The sequence below is a fragment of the Astatotilapia calliptera genome, chromosome 9, assembly GCF_964374335.1.
Source record: "Astatotilapia calliptera chromosome 9, fAstCal68.1, whole genome shotgun sequence".
Taxonomy (NCBI): domain Eukaryota; kingdom Metazoa; phylum Chordata; class Actinopteri; order Cichliformes; family Cichlidae; genus Astatotilapia; species Astatotilapia calliptera.
The window spans coordinates 22,831,069-22,854,830 of NC_137430.1; the positions used below are offsets into that span (position 1 = coordinate 22,831,069).

The 23,762-nt window shown below is 41.0% G+C and overlaps 1 long non-coding RNA gene across 1 annotated transcript in view; it reads left to right on the forward strand.

The window, feature by feature from the left end:
* Window positions 1–22,777, forward strand: part of LOC113029346 (uncharacterized) — a 37,216-nt gene extending 14,439 nt beyond the window's left edge. Inside the window, exons 2-3 of the long non-coding RNA XR_013911322.1 lie at window positions 15,497–15,790; window positions 22,259–22,777. This is a non-coding gene — a long non-coding RNA (uncharacterized LOC113029346). The remainder of the gene's footprint in view (window positions 1–15,496; window positions 15,791–22,258) is intronic.
* Window positions 22,778–23,762: the final 985 nt, after the last annotated feature.

A 23,762-nucleotide genomic window follows, 5' to 3' on the forward strand; every position in this document is an offset into this window, starting at 1 on the left:
GCAATGTTTTCATGTTATTACGGTGAACTAAAAATGCCAAATTCTGCCACATCTCAGTATCATTTGCTTCTGTTTCTAGTCACATGTTTATTATAGTTGGGGTTTGGACTGTTGACCATTGGTTCTCCATTTAAATCGAGGCTGTAAGTATCTGAGAAACAATAGTTTGACATTTCTCACAATAATATGAAATCTCATAGGAAAAATGAGTAATTGTTACTAGCAGGCCTAAAGTGCATCTGCATGACTCGTAGAAACTAGCTGAACCAACACTCATCTTGCTCCAGTAATTAATAGAAAAACTAATAGAAAAATTTCTGGACATCACACTACAGTCAATTGATTTCTTGTGTATGCATACTTGTTACTGTAGCACTGTCAAACCTTATATAAATGTGGGGTTTGCAGTCATTTGTTTGGCTGGATTGGAAGAAGCTCCTTAAACAAATGTTTATTTTTAGTTGGGATTAATGACAGCCTGTAAATTGTTACGCTCCTCATGGTTAGCTTTTTTTTCTGTTATTCTTGGAGGACAGTTGTGAAAACACTGATAGTGACTACAGAGGAACAGGAGTGGCAGCCAGCTGACACCTCCCGTCTCTAATGGAGATACAGCGAGAGGAGCAGGAGGGGATTTTGTGCTGCTGCTGACTTGTCACTGGAGCTCACAGCAGGCTCATCCTGCTCCTGATTAATGGAGCTGTCTGCTGAGCCTCGAAGGGGGGAAGAACAGCGCTGTTTTCCCATTCCCTGTTTATTTGCCCACAACAGATGGGCCCCCCAGGGCCCCTGGCTCGTTTACACCTCTCCTGTATTATGTCCTCAGCATCCTTCATCTTAATCAGTGAACAGGTTCCTGCGCAGAGCCACCTAACCTACAGGTGACCTCTGTAACCTGTCCACCTTCACGAAGATACTAGATACTCTTAAAAACAACGGCTCATTAGTCCGATATCCTCGGGTCTGACTGCAGCAGGTTTTCCTCTTTCCCTTTTCAGCCTTCACTCTGCTGGAGCATGACGCACAGACAGAATGACATATCTGCTGGTGTGTTGTTGTTAAACAGACCCTCGAATGCAGGGTTTTTTTATGCCAAGGTTAGACTTCGGGTGCAGCACTCATTTATAATGAGTAACATAGAGGGAATATATAAGTCCATATGCTTTTAGTTCTTATAATACAGTGTTATGTACAGCTGCCTGTCTGAATGAATGGGAAGAGAGTCAAATCTGCAGTTTTAAAGGTCACCGAAATGTAAAAACTGCATTTGTTGAATTAATAGTGAAACAAAACCAAAAGAAAATTTTTAAGCTTTTTGACTTTGTCCTCAGCATAAGGTTTGGAAAGCTTATCTTCCCCCACAGGTTACATCTCTACTCTGAAAAACATGAGAGGAAACTTTTATAGAGGCAGTTTTGTTACTGGAGATGGATGCAGGAAATATGTCATGTACCTGCCACATTTGATGTTAAAGTATTTTCCCATATCACATTTATTTATAATGGAGTTCTTCAAGTGACCGTCTCTTCCCGCAAGTAGTGTCATTTGACCAATGTGTTCATGTCCTTTGTTGCTTGCTGCTGTTTCTGGAGGTTGTGCAAATCTCATTTTTTGTAAAATGGCATGTTTTGCTGTTGGTGCCGCAGCTGTGACGAAGACACGAGTGTTCGATTGTGTCTGTTTTTACCACTTTTCTATAACTGAAGAAGCTCAGAAGTTCCAGTAGTTTGAAAAGATGATAGTTTGCTATTGTCCTGCTGGAGGTTTCTTCCTGTTAAAGTGGAGTTTTTCCTTCCCACTGTCACCAAGTTTTTCCTTAACCTCCTAGGACCTGCCGTCCACATATGTGGACATCACATTTTGGGTTATTTAGACCAAAATACTCAATGTTGCTCTACAACGGCCTGATATTCACTTACGAGGACATTATACTGCTACTGTTCTATCAAAATTTTAAACGAATATCCTCATATGTGGCTCTCATTTTTCTTAAAAACAAAAATAAGGTAAAAAAAAAAAATCTTGTAATTCTTTGTTTTTACATTCATCGGGCCCCAATATGGCCAAATATCAAAGAGAAATTAAAATGCCGTGGAAGAGTTTGGGTCTTAGGAGGTTAAATGTGGTTAAATGTGGTTGTCTGATTGTCTGGGTTTCTTTACCTTACAATATAAAGCACCTTCGGTTGTGATTTGGCGCTACGTAAATAAAAATGAATTGAACTGCCAGCTGCTAATACTGGCTTGACTGATTGTCGGGGTGCACTGATCTGAAATGCCATTCAGTTACCACTGATGCCTTTTAGTTACTGGAAGTGATCGATGAATGTCATATTAACATTCAGAGGTTCAGTGATGATCTGCCAGCTCTGCTTATAACCACCATCATCATCACTGCCTTATCATGTTCTACATGAAATGATAAACAATAAGATATTTAAAGTATCAGTAAAGTATTTATCTTATTTAAAGTATCAGTTAACACTGAAATAGCAGGCACTGCATATCTTACACTTGTAGAGCACAAAATAGACAAACAATAAAATCCCTCATAATGGGGAACACTTTAACTAATAATAATAATAATGGATACTTTATTGATCCCCATGGGGAAATTACTTGTTTTTCTCTGCATTTGACCCATTCACTCAATGAAGCAGGCGCCCGGGGAGCAGTGTGTAGGGACGGTACCTTGCTCAGGGGTACCTCAGGGTAGCCGTTAAGTGGATTCGAACCGCCGACCTTCCGATCATGGGGCGACCACTTTACCTACTGAGCTATCCCTGCCCCTAATATAAGACATATTAAATCCTAGTGTAGTGCTGCGATTGGCTGGCAGCATGTCCAGTGTGTACTCTGCTCTCACCCTATGACAGCTGAGACAGGCTTCAACCCCCCTGCGACCCTGAATTGGGTAAGTGGGGGAAAAAAATGGATAAATCCTAGTTGTGCCTTGGGCACAGAATAGTCAAGCGCTCACCCTGAATATGAATATAAAAATCATTGACTCCTGCTCATTAAAAAGAAGGATTTACTGCCGCTTCCATCACATATGCTGGTAAACTGATTATGTTTGGATCACAATAAGCTATCTAATGATATCACATAGCCTGAGTGGGGTTAATAATGGGTTATGAAAATGAAGGCCACAAATTACACATTTTTTAATATTTGCTTTCAGGTAATAAATAAAATATTTAAAATGAGACTCAAAGCTCAAAGGAAGAGCAAATATTCACATGTGGGAATCTGAAACAAACAGTTTTTGTTTGTTCTCAAATTACTGATTGAAACTTAGAAGGGGTTCGTTTAATTCAGGGAAGCCGTCCCCTCGTCTGCTCATGGACCGTTTTGAGGATTTTCTCATGCAAGCATCAAATATCCACGATTTCTGTGTGTTTTCTTTGATCATCACTTGTAAATTCAGCAAGAAGAAAAGTCCTGATTTGAACATTAAATTACGATGGCACCGTAGCCTGCCACACTCCATAGTTACCATTTTGCTGCATTCAACCAAGCCCTGATTAGCACCATTCGCAAAATGAACTGAGACTTCAAACAGAAACCAGAAAATTTCTGTTACCAAATTTTTTTTCTGGTGCAGTTTCTACATAGTCATATGCAAATGCAGCTGTTTAGACGTTTATACACTCATCGTGTGGTAAACTGGGGCTTTTTGTGATTTCTTTGAACTGCTTTTCCAGGGTAGAGTCATTGTTTAAAAAACAACAGGGTGCATGTTTGAATTTATTAATTTATTAAATATTTTCTCTAATCCACACAGTGTCAAAAGTATAGATGTATACAAGCATTCCCATAAATGTTTCATTCAACGTCCCTTAGCAAGTTACACCTCAGCCAGACCCTTTTGGTAGCCACCAACAAGCTTCCAGCCTAATTCTGGCTGGATTTTTGACCACTCTTCATGACAGAATTGGTAGAGTTCATTTAGATGTGTTGATTTCCTGGGACCGACACAGCTTTGAAACACAGTCCACACCAGCATCACTGTCCACACAGTGAAGCCAGGAGCCGACCAAGAACCAAGAAAGACGCCCCTGCTCCAAAGTCGACACCCTCGTGGTTGACTGAAACTGCTCACACCGACAAGCCAAATGCTTTCTGGAGAAGTGTTTTATAGCACAAGAAGAAAATGGAGGTAATTGGCCACAATGAGGCATATGTGGAGAAATAATGTTGAAGCTTTCAAACCGTAGAGCACTGTACCAGCTTCAGGCATGGTGGTGGTAGCATGATGCTCTTGGGCTGCTTTGCTGCCAGTGGTACTGATAAATTTCACAAAGTGGATGGAATAACGAAGGGCAAATTTGGTGAAACCACCTCCAAATTCTTCATCACCTCAAATCAACAGCTAGATCGTTAACACTTGGACACAGCTGGATGTTCCCAAACATATATCAGAACAGGTTTAGGAATGAATAAAGCAAGCTAAGACTACTCTTAAATGCCGAGTCTGTGCCAGGAAACTAAACCAGTTAAAAGGAACTTTTCCAATTCTGCCAAGAAGAGTGGTCAAATATCCAGCCAGCATTATAGTAGACTGTCAAAGCGTCTGGTTGAGGATCAACTTGCTAAGGGACAGTATTAGTCAGGGTGTTTTTATGTATTGGAGCCTGCATGCATACTTTTGTCCATGTGTGGATAACAGAAAACACAAAATAAATTCAAACAATCACATTCATGACCATGATGGAGTGTACTAAACTCACAACTGTGTGTTTACAGACACCATATAAAGACATACATTTATTTCCTACATGGTGACAAGTAAACAGCTTTTAATGTATGTAATCCAAACATGCTTGCAGTTTTCTTTGTAAAGACTGACACTTTCTGTCCCCGAGGATTAATGAATGAATAGAATTTGGCTGTGTTGCAGGTGCACTGAAAGTAGTAAGTTGCTCCATCAGCCATCCAACTCTCACAGTTTTCAATGCATTTAGTATTTTTAATGTGTGCCAGATTTTTTTTTTGTCTGATTACATTTATGGACTTGTGAATCTAATCATCAGGTTCTGCCAAATGAGACAAATTCAGCACCAGGCTGGAAAAATGCCTCGTCTGTGCTCTGCCACGTCTCGTGAGCCTTTCATTCACACAGCAGATTGTCCGCGCTTGTCTAAGATTCACGAGAAATTGTGCACATCTCGGATCAAGGCGACGGTTTAAAACTCCCCATTAATTGTTGTAAACGCACAAATGGAATCTTTTGTTTCACACTCGGATTTGGAGAATTGAGCGGGCCTCATCCTCCCGTGGTGACATTGGACATTGTTTCCTCTTCCTGCTGATGGCTGTTGTTCTTTTCACTATCGTAGAGAAGCAGGCTGGGACTTTTTTCAGTTGCTGCTGATTCACCACAGATTAGATTGCTGTTCTTATGTGTGAGATTGCTCAGTTGCACTGTAACATTACACGAAGCCCCGAGGTGTAAAGGAAGTTCTCTTTTTTTATAGCTGTTTTAACAGCAGCACATAAAGAAAAAGACTCTTTGATGTGTTGGTTTACTTTGATAAGCCGTGTCCAAAGCATTCGTGACAGATTTGGTGAAACCCCAACAGCTGATGTTTAGTAGCTTACTTCCATCGATCATTTACCCCCGAGGTTAAACTCTTGCTACTCTCTGACTGATCTTGGCACTTTTTCGACTTACTGGCAAGAGAAACAGATGCTTCATTTATGGAGAATTAGCAGCATCTCCAAATGTTAACTGATAAAGGATTAAAAAACAAGCGAGTAGAGTCCCTTCACTGCTCAGATGCTTTTGTCCTCTCAGTCTTACCTCCCTCCCCCGTTTTTCTTTCCTGCAGCATGCATTCTAAATATCACCAAAATTCTCAAATTCTCACCCATTTTAGCAACTATTTAAGCTGCCAAATGATTGAGATAAAAACTGTCACGGAGGCAGTTTTGTTGCTTTATTGCAGAAGGAAGCAGCTTAAACGCTTCAAATGCAGTCAGATTTTCACAGAAGTGCTATTTAGCTGTGTTGCTTTTCAGTTGTTATTTCAGTTGCAAGAACACCAAAGTCTTCATATTTATATAAAAAAAAAACTGTGAGTCAAAGATAGACAAAAAACATCCAGGGAAATCCCTCTCCCTGCTTTTATTTCTTATATTATGTTGAAAACAAACACTACTTTTCTTCTTCCACACTCATGAAATGTGGAATTTTTATGTTTTTAAACATATTTTAACAAAAATACCTTTTTGTTTAAAAATTCTCTTTAAAAAGACCTTTTGCTAATAATTTCTTCATCTTGTCCTCAGATGTTGGTATCAGTCAATTTTGTAACATTAAAGTTTCACACATTAGCCAAAAAACAAAACAAAACAATGTCCAAGCTTGTCATATTCAGCTTGATTCAGTTTTATTTGTTTATTGCCAAACCACAGCAGCCTCAGGGCACTTTATATTAGAAGATAAAGACTCTGTAGCAATATACAATCCACTGATCAGGAATTTAGTGAAGGTGGGAAGGAAGAATTCCCTTTTAACAGGAAGAAACTTTACCAGGCTCTAGAGATGAGGGGAAAAAAGGACAGCAAGACATACACGCTACAGGAATGAGTATAAAAAAAAGTTAACGACGAGCAGTACAGGGTGAGAAGAGATGCATGGAAATGAAGTGCTCAGTGCATCATGGGAAGTCCCCCCAGGAACCTGAGACGCAGCATAACTGAGGGATTGTTCAGGGTCACCTGATCCAGCCCTAGCTATGAGTTTTATAGAGCCTGCATTCTCATTTGGGGACATTATATTTGGGCTTTTCCGTACCTCAAACTTCATTGTGTTCTTTTAGCCTTTGTGCCCATATTAGAGATGGACCGATCCGATATTACGTATCGGTATCGGTCCGATACTGACCTAAATTACTGGATCGGATATCGGAGAAAAATAAAAAATGTAATCCGATCCATTAAATATCACGAAAGCACCTCACAAAACTTGCAACACGCCGTAACTCGCCTCAGAACGTCGGAGCAGTATGCATCACGTGATAGAGCAGCTGTGGCATGCGGGACCTGTCGGTGGTCTGGATAGCATTTGGAGCTTCGCTAGCAACCTGGCATTTCATCTCCGACAAAGTTATCCCGAGAGAAGTAAAGCAAGTGTGTAAGTCCATCTCTGAATGTTTTTAAAGCATTCCCACGTTAAGCTTAACGAGCGACTGCCTCTCGCTCTCCGGCTGCTACTTCAATCGTGAAACTGCTTAAATGATCAGCTGATCGGCTTTTCTGTTGTGAGTCTCTTTTGTTTGTTTTTGGTCCACTTTGCGCCAGAAAGAGCAAACCAGCGGCTGAACAACAGCAGCACGTTTAAGCTTGATCAGCTGTTGTTACAATTTATTTAATATTACTTTCTACTCGAGGATCTTTTTCTACGTAGCTGACGGCTGGTAACTGTGCAGGGGCGGATCTAGCAAAGTTTAGCCAGGGGGGCTGATAGGGCATTAACTGGGAAAAGGGGGCACAAAGACATACTTTTCTTTCTTATTCTCATTTAAAATGTCTAGCTTTTAATAAATAATTATCTGACACCCAAAGTTTTAATTTGATGTAAAATGAATAGAAGTCAATTACTGTATATAGTGACTATTAAGTCTAATATATATACCCTAGTAAGCTATAGTACATTTTCCTTTGGGAAGGTACCATCTGTGCAGTCTGCAATTTTGTTGAAGAAAGATGTTGAATCTATTTAATATTTCTTGAAAAATAATTGATTTCTGTGCATTTTTTTTCACACTGCATCAAATTAAGGTTGATTACGTTGATTAAGCATCATGAGGTGGAGCGTGAGGGGTGGTTCCCTATTTTTTATTTATTTATTTTTGTTGTTGCTGGGAGTTGGAACCCTATTAGTTAGGTTGCTTAATATTTACGCTAAGTACTCTTTAAAATACCAGAATAGGGAGGATGGTGTAGGTCTAAGTTTATTAGATTGATCAGTATTGCTGAACTATGAAATATTTTTTTTGTATACAGGTATAACAGAATAGCTTTAGTGTAGTTGTTGTTTTAAACTTGAGTATGAACTTGCAGACTTGCAAAATGCAGCAAGATATTTTAAAAAACAGTTTTGTTGATTAAAAAACACTATATCGGATTCATATCGGTATCGGCAGATATCCAAATTTATGATATCGGTATCGGTATCGGACATAAAAAAGTGGTATCGTGCCATCTCTAGCCCATATTAGGGCATAATATTAAAAACAACAACAACAACTTTTTATTCAAACATGATGTTTATTTTTTAAACTTATCAAGTCCAACTAATCAAAAACCCAAACAAGAGCTCGGGTCTCAGGAGGATATCTAAAAGGATCCTAAGAGTAGAGAGGGCGCCTGATCTCCTGCAGCTTAACATATTCACCATTCTTTTGTTTTTTAAGAGGTGGAACTTGTATTACATACATAAATGCATGCACAGGTATCAGATTAGTGGTAGAGACATATGCCTGCTGTAAACTACACCTGTGGTTATAAAAACTTTAATTATTTGGTGTTAAAGGAACTTAAAGTTGAATACAATTAACCAAAATTCAAGGCACTTGCTTAAACTCCAGGACCATCTTTTACTCTCTTGCTGTTGCAGAATGAAATGTGAACAACATTGAACGAAAGCTGGATTTACTGACTTAAAGCTGGTTTATACTTCCTTCCTGATTCATTTGAATACAATTTTATGATGGCCAGGAAACAAAACCCACCCTGGAGTACCCGCATGCTTCACGTTTCTCTGCACTTTGGTTACGTAGAGCACGTTCAGTATCGTTTCTGTTGGGTTCTGACCAACATGATTGTGGTGCTTCTCACTTTACCTGGATGGGCTTCCCAGGTATATTCTTGCATCATGTTTCACTACTATTCACCTGACCTGGTGACTGTTACGGTTGTCCTGCATGTCACTGCAGAGAGTCTCTCCCCTCTTATCTACAGAAGTCCTTGTTCTGCTTTGGAAATCTCTAACCAGAACCTGCAGGAGGTGAGAAGTGGTTCACTTGCTGCTGTGCCGAGCTCTCTGAGGCTGCATAGCAGAACAAGGACTGCTGTCATTTCCTGCTGTTCAGCTCAGTGGAGTTCAGGGGAAATAGCTTTTTTAGTTTATTGCTGTGCTGCTACTGCCACAAACTCAAATAAGGACAAATAATATGAATCATCTAGACTTTCCAAATTTTAGAACCAAATGGAGCAACTTCTGATCAGCAAAGGACTCACTGGATGGAGTTAGCAACCCTCAAAAAGATTTCACAGTTTTTCAGCCTTTTTTAAATGAGGGGGTTCAGTTTGCATCGCCACTTTTTTAGCCACTTTTCCAAACTCAGCGTATACCAGCTCTGTTCCTGAGGACTTAAAAGTGTGTGCTTTGTGGACAGTAAGCTACTTAGCTGAGCAGATTATGGTAACAGAGCAGAGAAAAAAAGTTTTAATCACTTTCTTACACTTTTTCTTTTGAGTTTTCAAAAATGTAGAAATAGACGACGTCCTTGAACCTCTAAATGTTGAGTGTGAGTCTGCTAATAAAATGCTTGGCAGAGTTGCTGTGTCCACTTACTGTATATATTGCGAAAATCTATGATTGGATAGTTTGGGGGAGGGGTTTAGGAAAGAGCCAATTAAGAAAGAAAATCCAGAAACCTCAATGCTGCGTGCCTTCATTCTTGCGTCCTGACGAACGCCATGCTCGCAGCTCATCATATAGCTCGTCGTCTTTGTGTGTAATGCCCTCGGATGGCAGTCTAGCCCACCTCGGTTTAATCCCTTTGGCCCTGACCCAACTCTAAATGCACAGATTGCCTCCTTTCACAGAGACAGCAGCGTCAGCAGGGCCCCGCCTCTCCGCTGAGCCCCCCCAACCGAGCAAACTCCCCCTCCCCGGGGGTCGCCGTCTCTCATGTCCTGAAAAGGAGGTTGAACCTGTGGGGAGCCTGTGGGTAACTGTAAAGTGGCCTGGTACTCATCAGCTGCTGGAGGTGTTTTGTCTACAGCTTTTTCATTCATTTACTCTGCAGTGTGAGTGTGCCTTTAACATTAAACAAGCAAAGGCCGACTTGTAAATATTTAGCCTTGCATGTTCGAGAGAGTTCAAAAGAGGCCGAAGAAGTGAATGAGAGGACACGCTCCTACTTCTGCAAGTCGGATAAAAGAAGCTGAAGTAACGTGTCCGTTAAACCTGCAGCGCGGTGGTCAAGAGGCAGCAATTAATCACAGCTCTGTGTCCTTATTGTTGAACAGAGGACACAGAGCTTCCTGTTTCACATGTCTCTTGAGTTGTTGATTAATGCAGTGCCTCCAGCATCATGTGAAGCCAGGTTAGTTATTGGTTGTTGCTTAAAGCAGCAGGCTTGCAGCAGAATGAGGGTCTTTGAGTGACCGCCAGCGGATGCTTGCTATAACTGCTTTAATGTTTGGATCAGTTTGTTGGTGACAGTGAGATGATTTGAATAAATTATGATTTTTTTTTTTTTTTGGTGCCAGTTTAGCTAACTGGTCGAGCAGGGTGACATTCGCCCCATGGCTTAAATGCAGAGGCCCGAGTTCGAGTCCAACCTGTGGCCCTTTGCTGCGTATCCTCCCCTCGTTTCCTGTCTTGTTTTTACTTCAAATCTGTCAACAAAGACAAAACCCATCTAAATTTAAAAAAAAATCTATATAAAATTGAGCAAATTTCAGTTAAAAGTTAACATTTTATCTCCATATCGTGAACATTTTTCCAGTTGCATCAAAGTGTGCATTTGCCACAATTTTCCACAATCTAACAAATTTTTTTGACCAACTTTGAGCATTAATATCGTAATAAATCATGGTTTTAATAGCAAAATGTCACCAATTTAACAGTTTAAAGACCGAGTCATGAATTCTTTTGTGTCTATTGAACCTAACAAATTTTAAAAAAGAAATAAAATATTAATTTGCCTGAGTTTTAATTTGGGATATTTTCTTCATCCAGCTGTTGTTTTTGTTATTCATTGCTTAAAATCTATATAATTTTTTAGGTTATTTGCGATTTTTCAGGTGACAAAATAGGAAAAATTAATGATGTAGAAGTATCAAATGGGATACATTTAGCATCAATCCGCCTCATCTGTTGTTTTTGACTCTTAAGGAGTTTTGAAGACTGGACGTTTTGCAGTGTGATCATTAAAAAAATGTTTTAGTGAAAGTTCGACATAGATTTCTGAGTTTATGAGGTGAACCTGAATACATTTTCTGTTTTTCACAATCAACCAAAGGTCGGCATTTCAAAAGTGACGTAGAAGCATTTTTAGGTGGAGATAACATGACCACACCTTTCAAGTATAGAGGGTGTGACGTAACTGAAAGATAAAAAACAGCTGGGGTAGTTATCTATGCATTTGTGACGCATCACTGCAAACGTAAGACAAACATGCATTCGTATATTAATGAGAAAAGTAATCTGCATGTGGTCACGCCTCCAATGAACCCGAAAGAAAAAATCATGCCTGAAATTTCACATTATTTTCAGAGCACGTCAAGCAGCATCTTAAAATGAACAAGAATTTAAAAAAGCAGAAGCATGGTTTGAGTAGATTTCTCTCCAACACCACCACTGTTACATCCTACAGCAAACAGGAGAACTAAAGGCCAATAAATGATGCTCGAAACAGGAATAAACCAGAAATAGCTATAATCTCAGCCATTTTCTTTAACTGCTGTAACGGTCTTCAACTCACCTGCCTTACCTAACCAAAAACATTTGTGAGTGGAGATTATGAAGTCATTTCAAATAAAACCCATGTTTTATTTGAGCTATCCACATTATGTTGGGTCTTTTGAGCCAGGTGGTAACACAAACGGTGGGAAAATATATCCCTGGCCCCAGTCTCCTGAAACTAGTAGACAAATTAGTAAATCGATTGCCTCAAGACCAATTAGATGTGTGCACGGTTAACTGCACACAGTCAAAGTAGCATCACAAGACACACAAGGTACAGTGAAACTAGTGAACGCACAGCACCAAAAGTGATGGCAGCAGGCTGCTCACACTGAATCAGATTCACTCTGACTGCCGAGCTGCTTCTTTTCATTTGGCAGAAACGGCAGTGAGGAGGAGACGTCAGGAGGGGCAAACAGAGGCTCCAATCCTGGGTGGAGGTTTGAACCTACTGGTTAACACAATGAAACCAAGAAAAGGTGAATTTCTCCCAATAGATGCAAACTCTATTATTCGCACTCTGGGGAAATTCACATGTACAAATGTTTTGAAAATTATTCGATCGTTTACACACTTAGAGAAAAAACGAAACTGTCTTCTTTTAAAAAACGCTTTTTCATTCATTTCATTAGAAGATGGGTGGTTTGATACCGTTGCCATCGGGAAATTTTTAATTGTAAATCTGTATGCAGACATACGTTGCACATATGTGTGGCCGATAAAATCAATGAATGAATAATCATTTGTTTGCTTGTGTGCTTTTGGTTTGCATGTTCCACATTTTATCTAAAGTCTGTCACGCAGTCCACTGATTGACTTATCGGACGGTGCGGTCAGAAGGTCATGACCCTTAAAAAACACTGGAACTACATTAGAGGAAGTTGTGCAGCTAAACTTAACATTTTTACTGCTTTATCAATTCATAAATTTCACATCAGGACACATGTGGCTTCTTTAGATGCTTTTTTTTCTCCCCTTTGGCTACCGCAGCGATCCTTCGTTATTAAAATCTGAGTAATCAGATCTTTCATCTCTTGTGAAGTTCATTTGTCATGTGTCACATTGGTATGAAATTCATGCCTTGACTGCTTCCGCTTTATTCCCGTGTCTTCCTGAAGCTGCTGCTGCTGCTTTTGCCCTCTGGGCACAAAAATACATGAAATTCCTCGTGACGTTGGGAAAAATCAGACACGGTGCAGCTTCATTATCTACAGCATCACATGGTTCACGGTTGGGTCAATCAGAAGAACTGACATCATGGAAAATGTCAGAGCTGACGGTGAGAAGGAGAGTTTTCATGAAAACGTTTTCTAAAGTTTGAACTTTTTAAGCATGTTTCTCTTACGTTAGGACATTAGGGGAAATTAGGGGCCTAAAAGCAGTGGAAAGACCCAAACTTAATTTTATTGCTGGTTATCTGAGGATGATAATGGTGTCATTCTTAAGGCAGGAAATAAGCACTGTTGCATCAGCATGCTAATGTGAGGGCTGGTTGTTCCTTTATTGGATTTGTGTAGGATGTTTCTTAATGACTGGATGTGGAGATGAAAGGAGAATAAACAGGAAGAAATTCCACGAATGTCACCGGGAACAGTATCAGCGTGACCATATGAATTATATCCCTCTTACAACTATTTCTACTGTGTCATAGAACAATTTCACGCAGATGTACTCATTAGCAGAGGAAGTCAGTAAAACAAAGCACAATGTGGACAAAGCCAGTGGTTTGTCAAGTTAGATTATGACCTGGCGTCCTCTAGGTGACCCCAAATTGGTAGTTTGGCTTTAAAGATTCTCGGATGTTTGCTGCATTATCCGCAGACGCCTGAATTTGTATGGAGTGCGCACGGCTTATTAACCCCTACGCCAGTGTGTTGTGGGCTTTGTGACAACATACATTATTACTGAAAGATGGCAAGAGTTTTAGAAAATAGTCACATGAAGGAACAAATGGGCATGTGGATAAAAGGAGAAGTGAAACGTCTCCTGGCTTCTCCACCCACCTCACAAACTCTGCCATTCTCTAAAAAACAGTAGTTCTGTCTCAGCTGTCAACACTGCCATTAGACGGCTTTTTCGTAACGATGAGACACGTCACATCGGCACTGTGTGACACTCCTGGATGAGAATGCATTTTTTTTTCTGTATTCGCAGTTGCAGCTTGGCACACGAATGATGGCCCATCACCTAAAGAAAAGCGGAAAATAGTGAGTAGAGATTATTGTGCAAGCAACCTCAACCGGACTGTGTCATCTGTGGGGAGAAGCTGGGCAGCAGCTAGTTTTCGCGCCAACGGTGACGTCACAACCGCAGTTGCACGCCATGTTTTAGTGTTGCTTCAGCTAATACTCCACCTGAACGCAACCTGGTAATCAGTCAAGGGAGGAGATGGAAGGCAGTTAAGGTAGAGGTGTTACGACAGATCTGTTGGTGGGCATCGCAGTAAACACACGCTGTAAACTTGTGATCGTACATGAGACACAAACGTCTAATTGGGGGCTTTTGAATAACGTATGAACTGCAAAAGAAGAAAAAATAAACTTTAATCAAAGTGAATCCAGGCTGATCGCAGCAGACCCTTGTGCTTAATATTCACACAAGATAGATGTGGTTTGAGATGTCACCTTAAGGAGAGACGCTACAGTTTATCCACACAAATCTCTATCAGTGCAAAGTTATTTTCAAAGGACAGCTCAAACTAATATCTCAGACTGCGCCGGCCGACTTTGAGTAACGACGCTGAGCTGTCGAGTAACGTGGAAATAAATGTGGATCAGCAGGCAGATTAATGATAGAAAATCCCACCCGACAACAAAATACGCATTCATGCATTATTCATGTGCTCCAGTCCACACTGGAATATACAACCGCGATCACTACCATATACACTAGTGATCACTTTCATTAGATGTAGCTCTGGTGTCATATCTCACCACGGTTTTTCCTTTTGGTTTAAATCACTCAGCTAAGGTTTCACCGAACACCTCATGTTTCCTGTATGTGCCAGATAGGGATGTTTGGTTTTGTTTTATTATGATGATTTTTTTTTCTTTTTTAAAGTACTGCTCCAAAATGAGACAATCCAAGGTTTCATGAAGGACTATCGCTGCTTGAGTCTGAACACGCCCGCTTCACCCCCTCTTTGTCCTTGCTCGTTCTGAGATTGGGGGGGGGGAAAAAACCCGGGTGACCATTCATTCTGCTCCTGCACCTGTTTAGTGGCGCGTCTTTCCCGTTTTACGTCTTGAATTTACAACCTTCAGCTGGAGGGACGACCTTTCACTCGGCCTCTGTGGCAGAGAGGCAGCAGCTGTGGTGACTTCACTGGCTCCTCGTGTAAAGAAAAAAAGATGCTGAAGGCGGGTGTTGGGGGTTCTCTTCTTACACCTTGAACTTCATAGCAGCTCGATATGACACACACTGCCTCCATCAGCTGTTAGTATCTATCTGATTGAGCTGATTTCAAAGATATGAAAAAGGCGCATTCATTCCTCCCTGTGGTCTCATTTGTACCCATTCATAAGAGTCAAAGAGAGGCAGGAAGAGCTAAGTGAAATGCCCACATTTTTTCATATGTGTGGTCCCCCTTTTCTTTTCTTTTTTTCTGTGAGAAGGGAAACATTAGCAACGCTGACTCATTACAAAGAGCAGCTGAAAAGTCTGAGCCAATTTATTTCTGGTTTGGCAGAGAAAGGATAGTGTAGCACACTTCCACTGAAATTAGAGCGTCACAGTGTGAGATGAAGCCTCTGCTTTGTGAAAGGGTGATTTTTTTTTTCTTTTTTCTTTTTAGGAAGCGCTCTCTCAGCCCGCTGGCTTTCCTCTGGAGCAGCTGTCGGTCAGCGTCAGTTGGTGAATCTCGGAAACACAGATCGCTAATGAGGCTGGAGCTCTCGAGGACTGCCTGGCCCTGAACTCAGCATCACACGGTGCTAAGTGACGAGGATCCCCTGCTGCACCCGGGGAGGCTTATGCATCTGAAACGTAAATATTATATACGTCACGTCGAATCAGGAGACGGGTGCTCTCGTCTGGCTTTGAGATCTCGCTGTGCTCGGGGTGGTCCTGCAAACCCAGGAAAGTCCAGGTCAGACCTTTCACCTCCCCCGGTGCCCTCCTGTTTCGCAGCTCCGCTCAAGAGGTTTTTGGGTAATGAGCTTGTTGTCGGTGATGGATAGGTCGCAGATCGCGCTGGCATCGGCACTCTTTTACATTCCTGTCGGTTCAAGTTACAACAGAGACATTAAGCAGCTGGAGTGGGATGAGTTTTAAGGGGCAGACGTTTCGTTCGGGTAGTGTGAAGCAGATGAACTTAGGTGAATGCGAGGGAAGAAAATTCAGTTGCCTTCGATTTGTCTGTGATTTTTCGTTTTAATTATCTGTGTAGCCAAGTATGTACGCAACATAAGAAAATCAACATAAATCAACATAAATCCAAATAACTGACAACCAATTTGTGAAGTGTGTTAGAATCTGAATATCCTCCAGTGAGATGGGCGAGATCCAAGCAGCTGTGTAGGTGGATAAACATGAGTAGCTGTTCCTATTGAGACAACTGAAGACATGAGTCAAAACAGAGGCAAATTCATAATCCGTAATTATGGAAAGATTAGGGATTAAAACACAACTTCAGACTCTGACTGGACCAGAATCACCTCAGAATTAAAGCTGTTTGTCACCAGATGTTGGCTGTGATACAGTTTTGTTGTTTACTATCTTTAAAGGTAGCAAAGAAGAAGCAATTTACATGATTTTTTTTATGTATTTTGTTTTATGTAGGTGTGCAGTACTGTGCAAATGTTTTGAGACACCTCTTATTTCTTGATATGTTGTTTGGAAAATGGGAAATTGGAGCCGCAATTTATTGAAGCATCTGCAAATACAGGATATCAGGCAGAGTTTGTACAGTTCTGATGAACTCAAAAGTCGATATTTTGTAAGACCACCTTTGTTCTCTTAGGAGAACTTTCTTGTAACTTCTTTAAATAGTGTTTAGAAATATTTCTCCCGGCTTCTTGAAGGACATTCAAAGCTCTTTTTGCTCTGTTCTCTGTCACGGTGATCCCACAGTGCTCCAACACACTTCTTCTACCCATGTATGCTTTTACCGAATTGGCACTGTGTTTGTGATCAGTGTTGTTGCATGGGATCTCAAAATGTGATGGTAGTTTTCTCTAATTCCACTAATTCTGACAAGTTCTCCGACACCACTGCCTTAAATGCAGCTCCAAACCATGCATACAGATAGCTGTAGACACTCACTGTCGTACCTCAGATGACCTCCAACCATACTGGCGACAATTTCAATTTTTCAAAGTTGGATTCATCAGTCCATAAGACCTGTTGCCACTGATTTTGAGCTCCCTGTTCTTAAGAATAGGTTCTTGACAGCCACCCTTCCACTAAGACCGTTTCTGATAATGTTTTGATGGTTAGGGTGGATGAAACCGTGGCTCAGGGGGTTGGGAAGCGTATCTGTAACCGGAAGGTCGCCGGTTTGATCCCCGGGCTCTCTGTCCTGGTCGTTGTGTCCTTGGGCAAGACACTTTACCCTACCGCCTACTGGTGTTGGCCAGAGGGGCCGATGGCGCGATATGGCAGCCTCGCTTCTGTCAGTCTGCCCCAGGGCAGCTGTGGCTACAACCGTAGCTGCCTCCACTAGTGTGTGAATGCGAGAGTGAACGAATAGTGGCATTGTAAGGTGCCTTGAAAAGTGCTATATAAATCCAAACCATTATTATTATTAAAACAGTCCTTAACAGAAAACTATGGGAGAGTTGCATAATGTCTCTTTGAGGTGTCCTCGCCCAAAAGAGACAATCAGCAGAGGAACATATAATGTTGCTGCGCTGACAGATGTCTGCTGAGTGACAAGACTCTGCACGCAATGATTCTTAATTATTAGACTGAGATCTATTCTAGCTTTTGTAAATCCTTTAAAAGCAGAGTCACAAGGTAAAGAAATTATCTCTGACATGGCGACAAAGAAATCAATTGTAGCGAGTCCTAATCTCACATTTTTGAAAATGCGAGGGTCTGAAGAGTAAGTTATCTAGCTTATGGCATCACGCAACCAAACGTAAGCCTCCTTAATGGCTTAAAATTTGATTATAGAGAATTAATCTGTCTTCTAAACGACCTTCATTTATACATGAAAGATGAAAATAACACATACAAGTAAAACCTTCTAATAACTTTCTGCTAATTAGTTTATTTATTTAAGGTAGAGAAGCAGTGCGCATATTGGAAGAACATATTGGAATTCCATTGCACGGTGAGGCTGGAAGCTTGTGAATGAATGAATGTTTTTAAAAGATCGGTTAGATTTGACAGCTAATATGCAGCTTGTAGCGCTGACTAGTCCATCCATCCATCGGGCTAACACAGAGAGACAGACAACACAATTTAGAATTGCAAATTGTACGGCACTTTCATTTATGCTCTTAGACAATTTATACTTTATAAGCAGCAAACTAACCCCACGTATAAGACTGAGGTAAATGTCTTTGTACTGTAGGAGGAAGCTGGAGTTCCCGGAGGGAACCCACATAAACACAGGGAGAACATGCAAACTCCACACATATGGTGGAGTCAAACTCAGGACCTTGTTGCTGTGAGGCAGCAGTGATAACCACTGCGCCACCGTGCTGCCCCTGCTGAGAATTCATAGCGCAGAATTTGACTTTTGGTGGACCTCAGCCAACTAGTTCTCTCTGTGACCTATTGTAGACGTGACTCCCTTCCAGCGCCACTGTTATCAAATGACTGACCTGGTTTATTCAACATCAGATGAATGGGATTTCCCACAGTGCAACAAAGTCACTGTGGGAAATGTCATTCGGGCTGCATGCCTCAGTGTTATACCTGCGGTTAGTTCGCTGCTTATAAAGTATAAATAGCGTCAGAGCATAAATGAAAGTGCCGTACACCATCAGAGCCAGATATGAGCACGCAGCGCCAGCCTCTCCATAACGCTTACTATAAAGGTACATATGACACTCTGCTGGTGGGATCACTCAGCTGCACTCAGATACCAAACTGCAAATAGGGGTGAGATCACGTGAATAGGCAGTGGGGCACGGTGCCAGCCGGGTCGTGTTGGTTACAACCTCGCCCACATTCCTTTTAACACTCAGTCACCCGCTGGAAATACATTTTCACAGACACGTGGCTTTCCTGCTTTAGCAACCGCTCAGCTGCCTGGGGAGCCAACCACTGTGTGAACCGTGTAACGCTTCTATAACAGGGCAATGATGGAAGCACCAAATATGTCAGAGTGACAAGATCCTCTGTTATTTAAGTGCTTTTAAGGCATAGCTATAAGTTTAATCTGATGTCACCACACATTCACTCGCTTATCATTTCAGATAAAACTAAAAAGATAAGGGGAAAATGCAACCTAGAGTTTGGTTGCATCTTTTTTGATTTCCTTTCTGCTTATTAAAAAAAAACTAATTTGGCAGGTGTCTGTGGGCTGTAGTGATGAAAGTGGTTAGGCAGGTTAGAGCCAGACCTTTGATGATTACACCAGTGTTGTGCCGCGTTGACGTCTAACACCAACCAATCATGTGGTGGTGTCGGTTTTATTATTTTAAGGTTTTCTGATGTGTGAGACATATTTACACCAGTTGTTTTCATGAAACACCCTCTATGGACAAGCAAAACCGTTTATTGTTAGTTTTTCCATTCGAAAGAAAAAAGGTGATGTCCCAGACTGTTGTTGTTGGAGGTTTGTTTTTCTTTTAAGCAACCTACTCAAGCTTAAGGTGACTCAACGCCTTCATCATCTGATTGGCAGATTTAGATTCCTGAGTAAATGCCCCATCAGGGGCAGTGACAGGAAGTGGAGGAAGACTGTGGCAGTCCCAGCAACACTGTGCTGCTTCTTTTATAATGTTGCCTTCAGCTTTATACCTAGAAGCTACACTAAACTGCCTGCCTGAGTGCTTGTTCGCCAAATTCATTAGTTTATTTAGTTACAGCTGGAGAAACTTTATTAGAAGCTTTGTCCAAACACAAAGAGCTTCGGTTTCACTTGATCCTTGAACTCGTAAAAGTCGCAAACGTGTTTTGAACTTTAAAGAAATGCATTTAAAATGATGCAAATGCCATTTAAACTATCACATTTGATTAAATCGTGCATTAAATGATCTTATAATGACAAAATCTTGAAAGCAGATGTTTTTTTTAGGGACCTAATGTAATTTTGTCTAGTAATACCAAAGATGAAAGCATCTACTCCTACTTGGATCGACTCGCCACGGCTGGTTTTCCCTTATAATCTAGTACTACCTCATGTGTGTGGATGTCATCATGGCAATCCTGCTGAGCGTCCCGTGATGTATGCAACACAAACGCTACAACAAAGTTGGACGTAGAGATATACCTGCTGCTCGGTCTGTGGCTTTTCGTCAGACTCGGAGGACCACAGTTTTTATTTTCATGAACGAGACGCTCTCATGACTCATCAAGTGACGTCATTGACCGAATCTCACATTTTAGTACCTGCTTGAATCGCTTGGAACCCCAGATTGTGAAGGTACTAAAAAGTACCTGATACCAGGTACTGTGACCTAACGGAAAATCCTTAAAACCGTGGTGAACCGTGCAGAGTCGATCCGAGTAGGTACTAATAGAAAAGGGGCTTAAGTTCTGTAGGTAGCCAGATGAACTGTAATAAATTAATAATTTGGGGGAGGAATTAAAACTATACCTCAAACATGCACTGATGTATTTACTGATGATCAAATATTAATATTAATGTAAACACAGCAAAATAGAAATAAAATGTATTTTATTTTTCTTTAAAACCTTCGCCAATTTGCAAATTCCAAACACAGAGCTCCCAGGAAAATTTAATTAGTTCTATGGTAAATGGTCTGTATTTGTATAGCATTTTACTTGGTCCTAAGGACCCCAAAGCGCTTTACACTATACACAATCATCCACCCATTCACACACACATTCACACACTGGTGATGGCAAGGTACATTGTAGCCACAGCCGCCCTGGGGCGCACTGACAGAGGCGAGGCTGCTGGACACTGGCGCCACTGGGTTCTACGCGTTTTTAGAGAGGATGTCAAGTATTCACGAGTGGTTGTGGTCCATAACCGCCGTTGACTGTACTGTAGTAATGTATCTGATGCCAAAGCAACCTTAACCATTTTAAGACGCTGGCCAATCAGAAGAAATCAAACAATAACACAGAGGACAGTCTGACGTCAAAAAGGCGATAAAGTAGTGTACCGTTGACATTGCAAGACCCACTGTGAATGCAGGAATTTTTTAAAAAACTCCATTTTCCATGCCCTTACATGTGAAGTAAAGGCCAAAACGTATAGAAAATGCTGTGTTTAGGGGCTTGAAATTGTTTAGACTGGATTAGTTTGAGCTTGATGTTCATAATAACCGGCCAATAAAAAGCAGATCTCAGTGTATTGGTTAAATTATGATTCAAGAGCATTATACAATCATTTCAACACAGTCTCAAGGTAGTTTGTGAAGTAGTCACAGCCTCTGATCTACTGATTTGAGTGTCAAGACGTGAATTTCCCACCCTATTTGCATGTCCTTGAACACAAATTAGTTTTTATCTCTCGTCTGTACTGATTCATATCCACGGTGGTGTAGCAGGTCACGCTAGAGACCCAAGTCCTGCATGTCATAGATCTATATTACTTTTAACTTGTTTTTAATTTTAAAGGGCCTAGATTTAACAACAACTGATTACATTCAGCCACTGAAACTTCCTTATGTCTGGGATTGAAGCTAAACTCAAGTTTGGCGCTGTTTAATTGATGTCAGCTGACATAATTGAGTCATTTGATTGGCCGATTATCTCTGCTTACTTGCTTCTATGCATTTTTATTGCAGGTACGATTTGATTAATGTGGGTTTTGGCTCGTCTGGACAGAAACATCAGCAATCTGTCAGCACACTGCAATCCTGTATGTAATGCATTACAGTGTAATGAGCTAGATCCAGGCTTTGGAGGGTCAAACTCATGAGGGGGCACTGTGGACATAAAATGTAAGATGTGGCGGTGCGACAGGTTAATTGCAGGAAGCATATCAGGGTGATTTGGGTTCACCAGAAGTCAGAACTGATGTATTTTTAACCTGTGTGAAGAACCCGCTCAAAACAAAGAGGTGACACCTGCAAAAGGAGGCTATTTATTTTCAAATTCTGGCAGTTTTGTGACTCCACCTTTGAGCTCAATGCAGCTTTAATAGTTCCCAAAAAGAAGAGTAGAGCTTAACTTTATTTAGATCATTTACTTGTGCTAACTGGAAACCTTAAAGCTTCGATCTTAATCTTGTGTACTGTTTGATAGATAAACTGAGCTTTGGGTAAATGTGTGAGTGTTAAACTTTCCCCGCTCTCATCTGAATTTCACAGCAAATTTAGCACTGACTCCCGAGTCATAATGAAAGGACAGCTCATTTACAGAGTTGAAAGTTTTTTTTTGATAACTTGCATTATGAAACTAAGGTTTGTCCACAAACAGTCACATCGGGACTCTGACTCGCTCCTGTCTGCCCTGTGTTTTGCAGGCTTCTGCTGCTGCTGTGATGGTGGTGTTGCAGACCCCCCATGCCGGCCAGATCTTTCTGCAGCTTCTGCACCGACACATGATCTGACTAGGAAGGATGCAAAGGTGGAAGCAGACCGTGCTGGATTCAGTTTCACAGCATCTTACTGGAGCAAACACACACAACATACTGCAAGGTTTTCAGTAGTATCTACTTCCCCCTTTTTTTTTCTTTTTTTTTGTTTGAGAGGACACGGATACACCCTGACTGGGCCCCTGTAGTGCTCTACATTGTGGCTGGGAAGTACCTAGTTTTACAACTGTCATGCTGGCCTGCTTAAAGGGACAGTGCTGATCAATTCGAAGCACATATTGAGGGGTCTTTTAGTCACCCTAACAAGGGGGTCACATGGATGTTTGAGTCGTCACCTGATGTGTGAGGAATGTGCAGTCAGAAGAGCCGTTTTCTGCATCAAGCACTGCATAAAAATACTGATTGATATTTGTTAAAAGAATGTCTTTAATAAAAAGTTGAATTGAATGGGGTGTGAGAGTTTCCTGCTTTTGAAAAACGAAAGAGAGAAGACTCACAGCTCTACAGGTTCTTTTTAGTCTTAATGCATAGTGGATTTGTTTTGAACTCTTAATGAAATCCAACCATTCTGAGGTGAAAAGGAATCTACCATGCAATCATTTCTAAAATCACAAATGTGTGTTTTCCAAGTGTTTTCTGGCACTTCACACTGTTGAATGGTAGGAAAAAGCTGCACACTTTGTCTGAATACATTTCTCAGCGTTTATGAAGGCAGAGTCCATAAAAGCGAGTTGAGTGCGCTCATTACATTGATGCCCGTCCTGGGTGTTCTGCATCACTGCCCTCTGTTTACAGCTGCAGAGAGTGAAAGTACTTAATCTGTACATGAACTCTCTGAACTTCACCATGAGGGTCATTTACACACAATGGACACCGGGCACTGTGACAGCACTTACTACAAAATCCTAAACGATACACACGGACCTGGCCAGAAACAGTTCCTGTGTTAAAGACTTGGCACCTAATAGATAACACATCTCCTGATAGTAGTATAGTATAAAAAGAGCAAATGCTCATCATCTCTGATGGAGTAAACCCCAAAAATGACACCAAATGGTGCTGCTTCTCCTCTATGGCTGCTTTTAAGTCGGGGGTGGTCATTCCTATTAAAAGTACGAAGCATGAACGGTGCTTCAGGAAAACGCGATAAATGTTGAAGATTGTTGCCACTGTACCATACAAATGCCTATTTCTTTTCCTTTTTAAAAAAATATTTTGCAAGCTACATGCTTGGTCTGTGCTTACAGAGTAGCAGCAAAGAATGTGTCTGACTCGGTACACCACAGATGATCCATGATAGCTTTGCCTCTTGAATCCACACGACACCACATTTATGAAATTCTGAAGGTTTCTTTTAAACCAGTTTGATAGCGATGGTAAAACTGTGACTCAAAGTCTATTTGAACATTTTTTTCCAGTTTAAAGAACATAG